Source organism: Bufo gargarizans, chromosome 1, assembly GCF_014858855.1.
Source record: "Bufo gargarizans isolate SCDJY-AF-19 chromosome 1, ASM1485885v1, whole genome shotgun sequence".
NCBI lineage: Eukaryota > Metazoa > Chordata > Amphibia > Anura > Bufonidae > Bufo > Bufo gargarizans.
In genome coordinates this window covers 169,478,782-169,494,163 of record NC_058080.1, presented here as the reverse complement: position 1 = coordinate 169,494,163, position 15,382 = coordinate 169,478,782, and positions in this window count along the sequence as shown.

Sequence of the window (15,382 nt, the reverse complement as noted above, 5' to 3'; positions counted from 1 at the left end):
AGAGCGAGGCTACCCCCCTGATCTATTGAAAATACAGCGTAATAAAGCTGAGATTACACCACTGGATAGAACTAAGAAAGAAACAAGGATCCCCTTAGTGATTAAATACCATCCCTGGCCATCCCTGGTCCCAGCACCTTAGGACTATTGTTAATCAACATTGGCACATATTATCCAAGTCCTATCCACGGATAGGAGAGTTCCAGAGGCCACCCATGATATGCTATAAACGGCAGAAAATATTAGGGATAAAATAGTCCGGGCAGACGTGGGAAGCAATAAAATAGAAAGAGGACAGAGTTTTGTATCTACACCTAGACGGGGCACTTTTCCTTGTTTAAATTGTGTCAATTGTTCCAGCGTTATAAAGGGTTCATGTTTTTCCCACCCTCACTTAGGTGAAAATATTCCAATAAGGGGCACGTTCACCTGTGATAGTAGATTTGTGGTTTACATTCTTAAATGTCCATGTGGATTACTATATGTGGGGGAAACCTCGATGAGAATGAAGGACAGACTAAGTAAACACAAATCTACTATCCGCAAACAGAATTTATTACTCCCAATACCCCTTCATTTTCATGATAAAAAACACAACATCTCGCAGTTGAGGTATCAGATTATTGAAGGTGTATCATTACCCCGTCGAGGGGGTGACAGAAATAAATTGTTATTGAAAAGAGAGGCTTACTGGATCCATCGTCTTCAGACAATGGAGCCCAGGGGCCTCAATCGTGAGTACAATGTGTCCTGCTTCCTATAAGGCATTCGGCCTTATGCAATACGATAAATATATTTCTTTTTGTCTTCAGCGTGATTAATCACTGCAAGAATGGATTATTTGACTGAAAATCTTCGCCAGTATAGAGTGGATATGTTTTTGCGAATTTTCTATTGCGAATTTTTCATTGCGAATTTCTCATTGCGATTATTTGATATGCGACTTTTTATTTAATGAGGGAGGCGGAGCTCCTTTGATGATGTCAGTTCCTTAGTGTTTCATTTATGAATAAATAGCTGGAGTGTAAGATGTTTTATTGCAGTCTGATGAAAGCACACTTGTGCTGAAACGCGTCACTATGCCACTTGAATATGTGACTGAATAAATCTACATTGTGATCTACATCTGCGAAGTGCCGGTCTTTTTCTTTGAAACGTTTGTCTGGACGCCATTCCACGGACACGTGCACCGCGAATCCAAAGAAGGTAGTGCCGCCCTGCTTCTTACTAGAAACCATCATCAGAGTGTCAGCTCTAAGTTCTGTAACCCCATAGATGCCGCGGCAGCGACATCCATGGGGTTAATACAGGGCATCTGAATGTATTACACTTTGCAATGCAAGAGCATTGCAAAGTATAGTACAGCCCCGCTGGATCTTCAAGATCCAAGAGGGACTTGATAAAAAAAAAATGTGAAAAAAAAATAAGTAAAAATAAATAAAAATGTAAAATTAAAAAAATAAATTGCCTTTTCCTATAAAAAATGAAAAATAAAAGAACTACACATATTAGGTATCACCGCGTCCATAACGACCGTTTCTATAAAGATATCACATGATAGACCCCGTCCGATAAACACCATAAAAAAAAAAGACTGTGTAAAAAAAGCCATTTTTGTCACCTTACATCACAAAAAGTGCAACAGCAAGCGATCAAAAAGGTGTATGACCCCCAAAATAGTACCAATCAAACCGTCACCTCGTCCCGCAAAAAATGATACCCTATTTATGACAATCGCCCAAAAAATAAAAAAGCTATGGCTCTCAGACAATGCTATTATTGTGTAAAACTTAAATAAATAAGAAAAAGTATACATATTAGGTATTGCCACGTCCGTAACAATCTTTTCTATAAAACTAACTCCTAACTCCTCAGATGAACGCTGTAAAAATAAATAAATGAAAACTCTTCCAAAACAGCCAATTTTTGGGTCACCTTGCCCCATAAAGTGTAATAATGAATGATCAAAAAATTCTATGTACCCAAAAATGGTACCAATAAAAACCACAACACATTCTGCAAAAAACGAGCCCCTGCACAAGACAATCGGCAGAAAAATAAAAAACATATGGCGTTCAGAAAACCAATCCAGCACAATCTGCCTTCCAAAAACCGTATGGCATTCCTTTCCTTCTGCGCCCTGCCATGTGCCCGTACAGCAGTTTACGACCACATGTGGGGTGTTTATGTAAACCGCGGAATCAAGGTAATAAATATAGAGTTTTGTTTGGCTGTTAACCCTCAATGTATTAAAGAAAAAAAAATTTTTATTATAAAATGGAAAATCTGCCCAAAAAGTTAAATTTTGAAATTTCATCTCCATTTTTCTTTAATGTGGAAAGCCTAAAGGGTTAACAAAGTTTGTAAAATCAGTTTTGAGTAGCTTGAGGGGTGTAGTTTCTACAATGGGTTCATTTATGGGGGTTTCCACTATGTAAGCCCCACAAAGTGACTTCAGACCTGAACTGGTCCTTAAAAAGTGGGTTTTGGAAATTTTCTTAAAAATTGTAAGAATTGCTTCTAAACTTCTAAGCCTTCTAACGTCCTAAAAAAAATAAAATGACATTTCCAAAATGATGCCAACATAAAGTAGACATATGGGGAATGTTAAGTAATAAATATTTTATTAGGTATGACTTTCTGTTTTAGAAGCAGAGAAATAGAAATTTGGAAAATTGAGAATTTTTCCAAATTTTTTATAAATTTGGGATTTTTTGATAAATAAAGGTGAAATATATTGACTCAAATATATGACTATCATGAAGTACAATGTGTCACGAGAAAACAATCTCAGAATGGCGTGGATAAGTAAAAGTGTTCCAAAGCTATTACCACATAAAGTGACACATGTCAGATTTGTAAATTTTGACCTGGACACTGGGGCATCAATGACCCTTGTTCATGAAAGGGTTAATGTGGATATTTTTAAGGAATGAGAATGAATTTTTAACTTTAGGTTCATTAGAAAGAATTATAATTCCAATAAAGCAGCTTTGGTGAAAAAAACGCATCTGTTGAAAAAAATCGCATTAAAAAAACGCATTAAAATCGCATTAGATCGAATTTGCCTTTTCAAAATCCGCTATTCTAGGACTTATCTACGACTATCTGGCCCACTTTGAGATCTTTTCTCCAGGATTTACCTATCACTAAGTAGAAAAAAACTATCAATTAACTGGTATTCTTAGATATCAGATTCAGGTACCCTATAATTGCGTCACATAAACCAAGAAAAGAGTGGGTAATCTTTAAAATGTTACTTTTATTAGTATATATCTATAAAAAGCCCATATGTGAAATTAAATGAACGGGATAGAAATACCCCGATTTGGGTAGGTTTGTGGTTATCTAGGGAGGGGAAATTATAGTGGGGAAAAGGGGCTGCTGGGTCTCTGCCCCTATTGCACACCCTAATGAAATGATCCCTATCCAATCCTCCGCGCACCTCCTATGCCGTCCCTATGTCCTTCCCTAAACAGTGCAATCACTGCCCAGCTTCGTCCTGAAGGGGGAGGAAAGAGGAGACCCTAAATCACAAAGTCAACTACCCCAATATTTGTGTACCCAGGTCCCTGGGACACACTCTATACAAAGCTTGGATTAGAAAACCTTGCGTCCTGCATAACCAGGCACTTAGGTGTCACAAGTCATGTATACACCCAATTTCAATGGTATATGATCGATGCCAGAATCTATGCTTCCAAGACACCATATGACAGCCAGACGCGTTTCTCTGGTCTCACCAGGTCATCAGGGGCCTTGACATTGATGTCAGCAACAAAAAAATGGACTGTACCTACGAAGGAGGGGGTCAATACAAGCATCTCAACAGGATACACAGAAATCAATAGCGAAAACTGTCATGGTATAAATATCACTTCATAGCCTCCCAATGTATTGGCAGTATACCAATAAGCCACAACTACATAGGGTGGCTTGAACAAAAATCCAACTTATCTTTGGGAGAGACAGTCAGTGGACATGTTCCCAAGATAGCAGGCCTCGCACCGTACTTCCTGCTAGCCTGGTGGCTGGATCCCGCGTATGGCAGTACCGCTCCGACAGCCGGCACAGCCGAAATATTTAAAGCTGCCCGCACTGTCCGGAGACCACCCATCGTTCCGATCACATGATCCATCGCGTGACCGCAACGTCAAGGTCACGCCGGATACCATGTGATCGCAGGTCCTGCGACCACATTGCATCGGAATGCATTACATGGGGAGGCGATCAGGTAGGGAGCGGGCAGGAGATGTTCCAACCCCGCCCACCTCTCCCACATACAGGGAACCCTGCGGAGATAATAGATATTAACCCCCGTGGGGATAGAGTGGCAGTTCATGTGCGGGGGTTAACTTAAAGGGCAATGTGCCCCCACACCTGTTATTAAGCTAGGATATCAAATCCATATATTGGGGCAACTATTCCTCACCAAGTGGTGCCCGGACAGTTGCCCAGAGTATTTAGATGCCAGTAGAGAGTTCAAAGGTTATGAACAAAATCATTCACATCATTCCCCATCCATCACATATGAATCTTACTGATGCATTTATTAGTCATGAAAAATTCAACAAAGAAAGGTATATCTCCACAGCAAGATAAGCCGATTGAAGTAGACCTCAATCGTGACCTACAGGGTTTCCGAGATAACAGAGTTTATACAACTTTGGAGGTACCTGTTAATCCTCATAAAAAGGTTGACTCGGACGTTTCTTCAAGTTATATTGAGGTCTCGGAAGGGGATATGGACGGAGGGAAGAGAAATAGAGGAAGAGGAAGGGGTAGGTTCAGAGGAAGGGGGGGGGGTGGGGCAGAGGGAGTCAAGATAGTGGTAGTCGGGGTTTTTTAGACCAAACAGTGCCCTATCTTCTGCGGCTACGAAAATCACCCCCGGGCACCAACACTCCTCAAAATCCTCCACACAGATCCTGAATTTGTCAAAAAGAACCCTATTGTCAGTAGAAACTTATATCCTCAGTAAAGGTCTCTCCTTTGTCCCAACACCGTCTTTTAACCTCTTTAATTGGGTGAAAGATCTTCACCTGTTCGCGAGGAAGCTCCGCTGGTCCAAACATTTTTCCCTGGTTGAAAAACGAGAGAGTAGGGAATTAGGTGTCTCTCAGCACCTTCTTTTCAGCTTGACTGATAGCAACCCACTAGATGGGAAAGGCCCCTTTACATTGTTAAGAAATAAAAGCACCAAGATGCCACCAGTGGGCGATCCTACTTGTGTGGATGTCTTTTTGCATCAGGTCCTCACAGATCTGGATCATTTGATGATACCTAGAAAGACATTTAATTGTACTAGAGAGGAACATCTGGCACTAAGGAATCTGGAAAATGATAAAGATCTGACGATCAAACCCACTGACAAGGGGGGCAATGTTGTGGTCCTAGACACCCCACAATATAAGGATATGTTTATGAGGCTGCTGTCTGATTCGGAAACATATGAGAGATTGAAGGAAAATCCGAGTAAACATTATCAATTACAACTTCATCAAATAATTAAAGAGGCGAAGGAACAAGGCCTCATCTCTCAGGATGAATTTGTATTCCTGGAATGTCGATATCCCATAGTAGCAACCTTCTACTCATTACCAAAAATCCACAAGGGAACGTCCCCCCTCAAAGGACGACCGATTGTTTCAGGAATCAACAGCCTCAACCAAAATGTGGGTGTGTATGTGAACTAGATATTGGCCCTCTTTGTTAAGGGATTACCGTCTTATACGAGGGATACCAGTGATCTATTGGCAAGGTTGGAGGGAGTAAAGTTGGAGGATGATTGCCTTCTAGCATCCATAGATGTGAAAGCCTTATACTCCTCCATTCCGCACAAGCTGGGCCTTAGGGCAGTAGAAGACTTTCTGACCACTAGGGGCTGCCAGTTTGCGAATCATAATGTGTTAGTTTTGAAGTTGTTACAATTCACGTTGACATCTAATTATTTTGTTTTTGACGGATCCTATCACCACCAGCTCAGGGGCACTCTGATGGGGAGCCCTTGTGCCCCATCGTATGCAAATTTGTTCCTGGGCTGGTGGGAGAGGGAGGTGGTGTTCACCGACCCCCCCCCCCCCAGCCCGCTCACCGAACCTGTGGTGATGTGGGCCAGATATATTAATGACATTTTCATTATCTGGTGGGGGTCGGTGAACACCTTCTCGCAACTGGTGGACATCCTCAATGCAAACAATCTGGGTCTGCGGTTCACATATGAGACATCTTCACAGTCCCTGCCGTTCCTGGACATTCATATTGATAGAGGACCTTAGGGGGATATTTGCACGGAGACGTTTAGAAAACCGACGGCCACTAACTCCCTCCTTGATTGGGGGAGTTACCATCCGGAGCCACTCAAATGAGGGATCCCTATGGGACAAAACCTCCGTATGAGGTGAAATTGTTCCACCATTTGGCAGTTCAAGGAACAGGCAGGGGATCGCCGTCAGAGGTTTCTTGCAAAAGGCTTTCCGGATCATGTGCTGAGAAAGGCGTACCAAAGAGCACTTACCTCTGATCGTACAAGTCTACTGCATCCGAGTGGATCTTGTAAAGAAAAAAATGTGATACGCCTGATTGGCACATATGATATGGGGGCGGAGGAGATCAAAAAAAAATTCTGATGAGACACTGGGGAACACTGCTGTTAGACTCAGACATAGCCAAAGTGGTGACCCCCAATCCTCAAGTTACTTATCGCAGAGGACACAATGTGCGGGATCATGTGGTGCATAGCCACTACTTAGGGTCAACTACAGCATCATCTACTTGGTTGAAACCACCTAGAGGTTCATACCACTGTGGTGGATGCATCGCATGCCCATACAGACAGGGTCACACATTTAAGAGCCATGTGACTAATAAAATGTATAACATCAAACAATTTGTGAATTGCCGTACAAGAGGGGTAATATATCGGGCGCAGTGTGGCTGCGGACTTGAATATGTGGGCAAGACAAGACGGGAGCTGCGCAGGAGAATAGGGGAACATTTGGGGGATCTACGTCAAGGGAGGGATACCCCCCTGGCGCATCATCAGCCCATGGGGGTGATTACTCACGGGTCCGGTTCATGGGCATTGAAGCTGTCTTACCCCCTTCTGGGGGGGGGGGATATTGGGATCAAAAGATCCTTCAAAGAGAAACTTGGTGGATTTTTGAACTAAAAAGTGTCCAGCCAAGAGGCTTAAATGAACAGCTTTCATTCGGCTGTTTTATTTTAAAAATATCCCCGAGTCTCCTGTGCGGCTCCCACTATAGGTCTAGTTCAATCGGACAATCTATTTCTTAACAATGTAATGGGGCCTTTCCCATCTAGTGGGTTGCTATCAGTCAAGCTGAAAAGAAGGCGCACGTCCTGCAAGATATCCTGAGAGACACCTAATTCCCTACTCTCTCGTTTTTCAACCAGGGAAAAAATTTTGGACCAGCGGAGCTTCCTTGCGAACAGGTGAAGATCTTTCACCCAATTAAACAGGTTAAAAGACGGTGTTGAGACAAAGAAGAGACCTTTACTGAGGATATCGGTTTCTACTGACGATAGGGTTCTTTTTGACAAGTTCAGGATCTGTGTGGAGGATTTTGAGGAGTGTTGGTGTCCGGGGTGATTTTTGTAGCCGCAGATGATAGGGCACTGTTTGGTCTAAAAAACACAGACTACCACTATCTTGACTCCCTCTGCCCCCCCCTTCCTTTGAACCTACCCATTCCTCTTCCTCTATTTCTCTTCCCTCCGTCCATATCCCCTTCCGAGACCTTAATATCACTTGAAGAAATGTCTGAGTCAACCTTTTTATGAGGATTAACAGTGTTGTGGAAATTTTATTATGCGGACATTTTATCTTAGGATGTGTGTGTGTTTTATAGATTGTCATCATGTCTCTCAGTGGTAATGGTAGATTATTGTATACATGTGTTTGTATGGGGTGTGTCCATTGTCTGCACAGCCACATTGGCTGCCCCTCCCTGTCCTTTGATATGTCATCACTTCCTGTATCCTTGTCTTGGGCCAGCCCCTTTTACACCTTTTGTTTTAGTCAATAAAGGACGCACTGGGCATGGAGGAGGAAGGAGTTGGTCAGGGGAATTGAATCAAGATGGTAGCATTTTTGTGGTTCTCTGGCTGCGGCTGATGGAGGATGGAGTTGCCTTTTCCTTACACTAACTATGATGCGGGCTGATTACAACTATTAATATTTTACCACAACAGATGGCGAGCCAGGTAGGAGATAAGGAGGAGATTTTTTTCCCCTGTTATCAGCAGAACTTAAAAGGAGACACAGTTTAATTTTCAAAAAGCAAAAAAGGCCGGCATAAGGTAATATCCTTTTCTTTACTCTCATTTTTGAGAAAGTTTTGCTCTTTGTGAACTGAAATCTGTGTACTCCAATCTGCTGGTATCAGAGGAAAGAAAAATCTGTTCAAACAACCTATGTGGTTGTTGTCTGCCGCATCGAGGGGTGTAAGGAATGGGGTAAGTGTTTTTCCATTGTGTTGATTGTACAGAGATTGTATGATGAGCAGTACAGGGAATTGTGTTTTTTGTAACTTCTTAACTTTTTATGTTACTGGGATTTTGTAAGAGGCGATTTTATAGAGGCAGCAATTGGTTTTAGTGTCTGTACATTAGAGACACCATTCAGAGTGGTTTTTGTATTGTTAGCCTGTAAATCACCCATAGAGTGGAGGTTTTGCTCTGGTTTAAACATAGGGAAATATAAAAACTGTTTTTATTGCTGGATATTGTAGACACTATCTTGATTTCCTTTGTGTGACCATGCTTGTAGGCCATCTTTACCATGCTTGTAGGCCATCTTGACCATGCTTGTCGGCCATCTTTACCATGCTTGTAGGCCATCTTGACCATGCTTGTAGGCCATCTTGACCATGCTTGTCGGCCATCTTTACCATGCTTGTCGGCCATCTTTACCATGCTTGTCGGCCATCTTAATTAGTTTGCTATGGGAAGCGATTTGATTATTTTTGCCTGAAATGTTAGTTTTGTTGAATAGTTATCTTGTCTTTTTGTAACCTTTCTATGTACAGTTTGATTTTGTTTTAATAAGTTTTGTGCTGATATCGGTTTAGTGTTCGGTTATGTTATAGCTCAGTGACCCGTCTGATAGAGGAACCATTGTGTGAGCATTAGTGGCAGTTTAGTGGTGAAATCGTCCTATAGTTGATGATTCTGCTTAATGTTTGTATATCTGTGGCTGTTACACTGAATTGTAGACTTGTTTGGCATAATTAATGTGGGTATTACAGTGTAGAAAGGAGGTACTTGTAGTTCTGTGCCAAAAGTATTGGGACAACTAGTACGAGTGTTTTGTTTTTTTGTAGCAACCATTGTGGTGTTTGTTTTCTGGTGCAATGGAAAGTAGAATGAAGGTTTATCTGAAAGCCTGATGCATGCACAGGGTGCTGTAAGGGAATTGCAAGAGTTTTTGAAACCACCCCTTGGAGAGTAATGTGTCTGGGATTAGAGGCAATGTATGGTCACGATATTGTAATGTTGCTAATGGCAACAGACACAGGTATGTTAAGTACCCCAGAACCACACCTAGCGGCGAGGTGGGGTAATGGTCCCAGACACGCTTCTTTGCAAAGGCAGAGAACCCAGGGACAGCCAAGATCTTGGATCAGTGAGGCGGATTTTAAATCACAATATGAACGGTTAAAATGTGAAAGAAACCGGTTTTGGGACCTTGTGATGTTAAATCCTGCTTCTCTGGTCAAATGAATCTGAAGCTGTTTGGGGCTGGGCAAATTAACATTTCAATTACTGGGTGGGTAGGAATTTCTCCTGTACGGTTTCAGGGGAACCCTCCAGGACATTGATTTGTTAATTCAGTCCTATACAATTGTATGTGTTCCTAAGTTTTTGTATGCGTTTTGGGTTAAGGTCAAATTAATTTTTTACTGAAGCTCAATGTATGTAATCGAATGTTTTTTTCCTTTTTATTTTTCAGTTATATTTGTCTATTTTTGTGTGGGTATTTCTTTGATTAATTTATATTTACATTTTTCTTCTTTTACTCATTTTTATTTTTTAGGTTTTTATTGCATATTTGCTGCTTTTCTCTCTCTCCCTCTCTTTTCTCTGCAGGTTTGGTTAGGAGTACTGGGGGTCTCATGATATTGTGTAGGAACTACTGTCTGAATTCAAGGGCTGCTGCTGAGTGAGAGGTTTTTGATCAGTCACTGCAAAAAGGGCTTCGTGTGCTGTTCAGCTTGACTATATAGAATCATATCGGCAAAGGAAAGTGAGTTGATGAGCATTTTTTTTTAAGGAGACAAGGTGATGTATATCACCTGGGCATACCAATAGCTATGTGAGTAACCCCATTCCCCACAGGAGTACTGTGTGTTTGTTTCCTGTGCACCCCTCGTCCCCACAGAGGGTACTGTGTGTTCTCTGTGCACCCCCCTTTTCCACTCCAGGTCAGTTGGAAGCCCTATCCTGTGGTCAGGTCACTATTCAGAGCCAAAACCGAGGCTGGTATATCTCATTAGGAGACTCAGAGGGCCGCCGTGTGTCGGCGAGAGCCCTTTTCCTCACACTGATTACTCCTTTTCCTGAGGTCTAACTAGGGTGAACGGGTCCGTGTGTCGGTGCCAGAAACCCTAGGGCAACTCAGAGGCGAACGAAGAGGAGTAGCAGCCGTCCAGGCGTTTGTCGCAGGACACTGGAGGTGGACGCACCTACTTTTAGAAAATTCCTTGCGTAGGTCGCAGGAAAATTTATGCTCGAGCATGGGTTTAGGGAAAATTAGGGATCAGAAGGGTACCACTTCTGACTACTATAGGACAGCCAAGCAGTACATGAAATCCATCTATAGAGGAGGAGTTGTTAAGCCCCCTCAAAGATTGGCACCAAGGGACTGTAGGTTCAGAGTGGATCATCCCCAAAGAAGGGACCTTTGAGGTCTGGATTGGGAAAAAGTTCGTCCGTAAATTCCCCACTAGACTCCAAAGCCATGGTTCCCTCCAGAAAGCAGAACTGTGGCTGCACGAATCCATCGATCTCCAGCAACAGGACATTCAAAAGTCCCAGACAGTGCGAACTATCTGCTAGGACTGCAGAGTCCAAGAGAAGCGCTTTTCTTTTTCTCTTTCTCTATCTCTCTCTCTCATCCCTCAGTCATCTCTCCATCTAACCTTGAGACGATGCACCATGCTAATCCAGCTTCTCTTCGTCCTGGTTTTAAGGCCGATGAGAAGGGAGGAAAGTGGTGCAGAAATCAACGATCTTCAAACTTTCTAACCTCTCAAATGTCAATCAATCACAACTGCCTTTTCTTTGCTGGTACTTGGGTCAGATTTTTGCAAAGTAGGTAAAAATCACGGTCGATCCATGGCCTGAATGTTCCGCTGTAACCCTTTTATTCCATCAGGTATCCCTCCAGGCAGCCCCACGGGTTATCACCTGATGTCCACCACCGGGTTCGGGAATTGCTCCCAGACCCAGACTCAATAACCAGTGTTCATTCTAGCCAACCAGGTGATTGGGTCGTGCTAAAGAAACATCCGAGGACGGGACTAGAGCCGAGATATCTTGGGCCATTCCAGGTGATGCTGATGACGCCAACCTCTCTGAAGTTCGAGGGACGAGACAACTGGATCCACACCGGTCACTGCAAGAAGCTGCTCAACTAAGTCAAAGAATGCAGGGTATCACTTTTGTTTGTTACAAGGAGGCATTTGTTGATAGACAATATTAATATTAGCTCTGGCTCCTGCTCCTCGCTTGTTAATCCTGTATGGGTGTCCGGGCAGCTAGGCGACCCGTAGATTTGGGATCCTCCAGTTGTGGGAAGGTATATGGTTATGCCAGGCTAGCAGACACCATTGACAAGGGTCAGGCACATACTGACAGGAGCAGGGCAGGGGCGGAGCTATGACTAGTGAGAGTCAGAATCCTTTTTAAAGCCTTGGGAGGTCTTGGGGCTCACTGGTTTTCCATTGGATCCGGGCGAAAGGAAATAGGACATATACTTATGTTTTTTGTCTCCATTCCTTCTATACGCCGGAGTGAGATGTTCCTGATATCTAATCGACTGATATACCGAAGCCCGAACAGACAAGACGCCCTGAAGACCAAACCATGGACCAGATGCAGAGGATTCCAAACCAGCCGGCGACCAACGCGAAACGCCACCTCCTAAGTCACCTCCCGAAGAAAAGAAGCTACGTGTCAAGATTGACTTTCTGTTTTCCATCATCTGTTTTGTTTTATGGATTCAGGACTTTTCGTAGACAAGACAGTTTTTTTTTTGCAAAGAAGAAGATCAAGATTCGTCAAGGGACACTGGGGAGCATATGACAAAGAGCAGGGACTGTTGTGGAAATTTTATTATGCGGACATTTTATCTTAGGATGTGTGTGTGTTTTATAGATTGTCATCATGTCTCTCAGTGGTAATGGTAGATTATTGTATACATGTGTTTGTATGGGGTGTGTCCATTGTCTGCACAGCCACATTGGCTGCCCCTCCCTGTCCTTTGATATGTCATCACTTCCTGTATCCTTGTCTTGGGCCAGCCCCTTTTACACCTTTTGTTTTAGTCAATAAAGGACGCACTGGGCATGGAGGAGGAAGGAGTTGGTCAGGGGAATTGAATCAAGATGGTAGCATTTGTGTGGTTCTCTGGCTGCGGCTGATGGAGGATGGAGTTGCCTTTTCCTTACACTAACTATGATGCGGGCTGATTACAACTATTAATATTTTACCACAACAACAGGTACCGCCAAAGTTGTATAAACTCTGTTATCTCGGAAATTCTTTAGGTCACGATTGAGGTCTACTTCAATTGGCCTATCTTGCTGTGGAGATATACCTTTCTTTGATGAATTTTTCATGATTAATAAATGCATCAGTAAGATGCCTATGTGATGGATGGGGAATGATGTGAATGATTTTGTTCATAACCTTTGAACTCTCTACTGGCATCTAAATACTATGGGCAACTGTCCGGGCACCACTTGGTGAGGAATAGTTGCCCCAATATATGGATTTGATATCCTAGCTTAATAACAGGTGTGGGGGCACATTGCCCTTTAAGTTAACCCCCGCACATGAACTGCCACTCTATCCCCACGGGGGTTAATATCTAATACCTCCGCAGGGTTCCCTGTATGTGGGAGAGGTGGGTGGGGTTGGAACATCTCCTGCCCGCTCCCTACCTGGTCGCCTCCCCATGTAATGCATTCCGATGCAGTGTGGTCGCAGGACCTGCGATCACATGGTATCCCGCGTGACCATGACGTTGCAGTCACGCGACGGATCATGTGATCGGAAGGATGGGTGGCACCAGCGCGGGCAGCTTTAAATAGTGCGGCTGTCGGAGCGGTACTGCCATACGAGGGATCCAGCCACCAGGCTAGCAGGAAGTACAGTGCAAGGCCTGCCATCTTGGGAACATGTCCACTGACTGTCTCTCTCAAAGATAAGTATTTTTTTGTTCAAGCCCCCCTATGTAGTTGTGGCTTATTGGTATACTGACAATACATTGGGAGGCTGTGAAGTGATATTTATACCATGACAGTTTTCGCTATTGATTTCTGTGTATCCTGTTGAGATGCTTGTATTGACCCCCTCCTTCGGAAGTACAGTCCATTTTTTTGTTGCTGACATCAATGTCAAGGCCCCTGATGACCTGGTGAGACCAGAGAAATGCGTCGGGCTGTCATATGGTGTCTTGGAAGCATAGATTCTGGCATCGATCATATACCATTGAAATTGGGTGTATACATGACTTGTGACACCTGAGTGCCTGGTTATGCAGGACGCAAGGTTTTCTAATTCAAGCTTTGTATAGAGTGTGTCCCAGGGACCTGGGTACACAAATATTGGTGATTTAGGGTCTCCTGCCCCCCTCTTTCCTCCCCCTTCAGGACGAAGCTGGGCAGTCATTGCACTGTTTAGGGAAGGACATAGGGACGGCATAGGAGGTGCGCGGTGGATTGGATAGGGATCATTTCATTAGGATGTGCAATAGGGGCAGAGACCCAGCAGCCCCTTTCCCCCACTATCCTTTCCCCTCCCTAGATAACCACAAACCTACCCAAATCAGGGTATTTCTATACCGTTCATTTAATCTGCACTATTTCACATATGTGCTTTCTATAGATATATACTAATAAAAGTTACATTTTAAAGGTTACCCACTTTTTTCTTGGTTTATGTGACGCTATCACTGAGTATGAGTATGGAGTCTGAGCATATGGAGTATAACCACTGAGGAAGAGGTCAGCAAGACCTCGAAACGCATCTGATGCTGTATACCGATGCTCTGAAAGATTCTACAACTAATCTAAGCATGACGATGCGATTTTAAACTCTACGAATGAATCTAGTGACCTGTGAGACGATCCTTCAGCAATACGAGAAGTTAATGCAAGAAGAGATCTGAACCCGTGACCTCGCATCCAAACTCTCGCGAGAACTACACACGGAGCAAGACACAGAAGCAGTCCAAACAACTGCATGAAAGTTTGACCTCGCTACAGATACCAATCCGCTCCAAATGTGTACACCTGAGCGCACACCAGCCAGTGTGAAGACCGTATACTATCATGTGGGGTAAGTGCTCAGTGAGCAACCATTTATCCGCACACTGACACTATACTGCGGCTACAAAAACTTTTAATTTGCTGTTTGGATATAACGCTAGACCAAAGCGTGTACAAGTAATAGGCTGCCACCAATTCAGCAGTAACATCAAATGCATTAATAAGGACATTTATTGGTATATCCATTCTGACTGGAACTTGCCTTGCACCTATTCGTTAGCGATTTTATACCTCATTTTGCTGTTGATCAACTGTTTTATCACTGCATATTTTATTGTTATTTTTTTTATGTCTATTTTATGTTATTAGTATTAAATATTGTGCCTGTCCCATGATGTTCTGAGTGCTTGCCTATCTTGTCTATTGTAAATATTGAGTTTTGCTTGGCTGTTAACCCTTGCTTTGTTACTGGAAAAAAATAATTAAAATGAAAAATCTGCCCAAAAAAGTCAAATTCAGAAATTTCATCTCTATTTTCCATTAATTCTTGTGGAATACTTAAAGCTTTAACAAAGTTTGTAAATACATCATGTATTGTTCCAATCACCTCCACCCGGCGGGCAGTGATCGAAACACGGTGCCTGCTCAAATCATTGAGCAGGCACCACGGCTAAATGCGCGGGGGGGGGGGTCCCGTGACCCCCCCGTGTCAGCGATCGCCGCAAACCGCAGATCAATTCAGACCTGCGGTTTGCGGCTTTTTATTGTGCGGGCGGCGGTAGTTGGCGGTGCCATCGGGTCCCCATGGGGCTGTGGGGGGAAACCGATGGCATGGAAGGCAGCGCGATGTCTTCCTGAGGCATTGC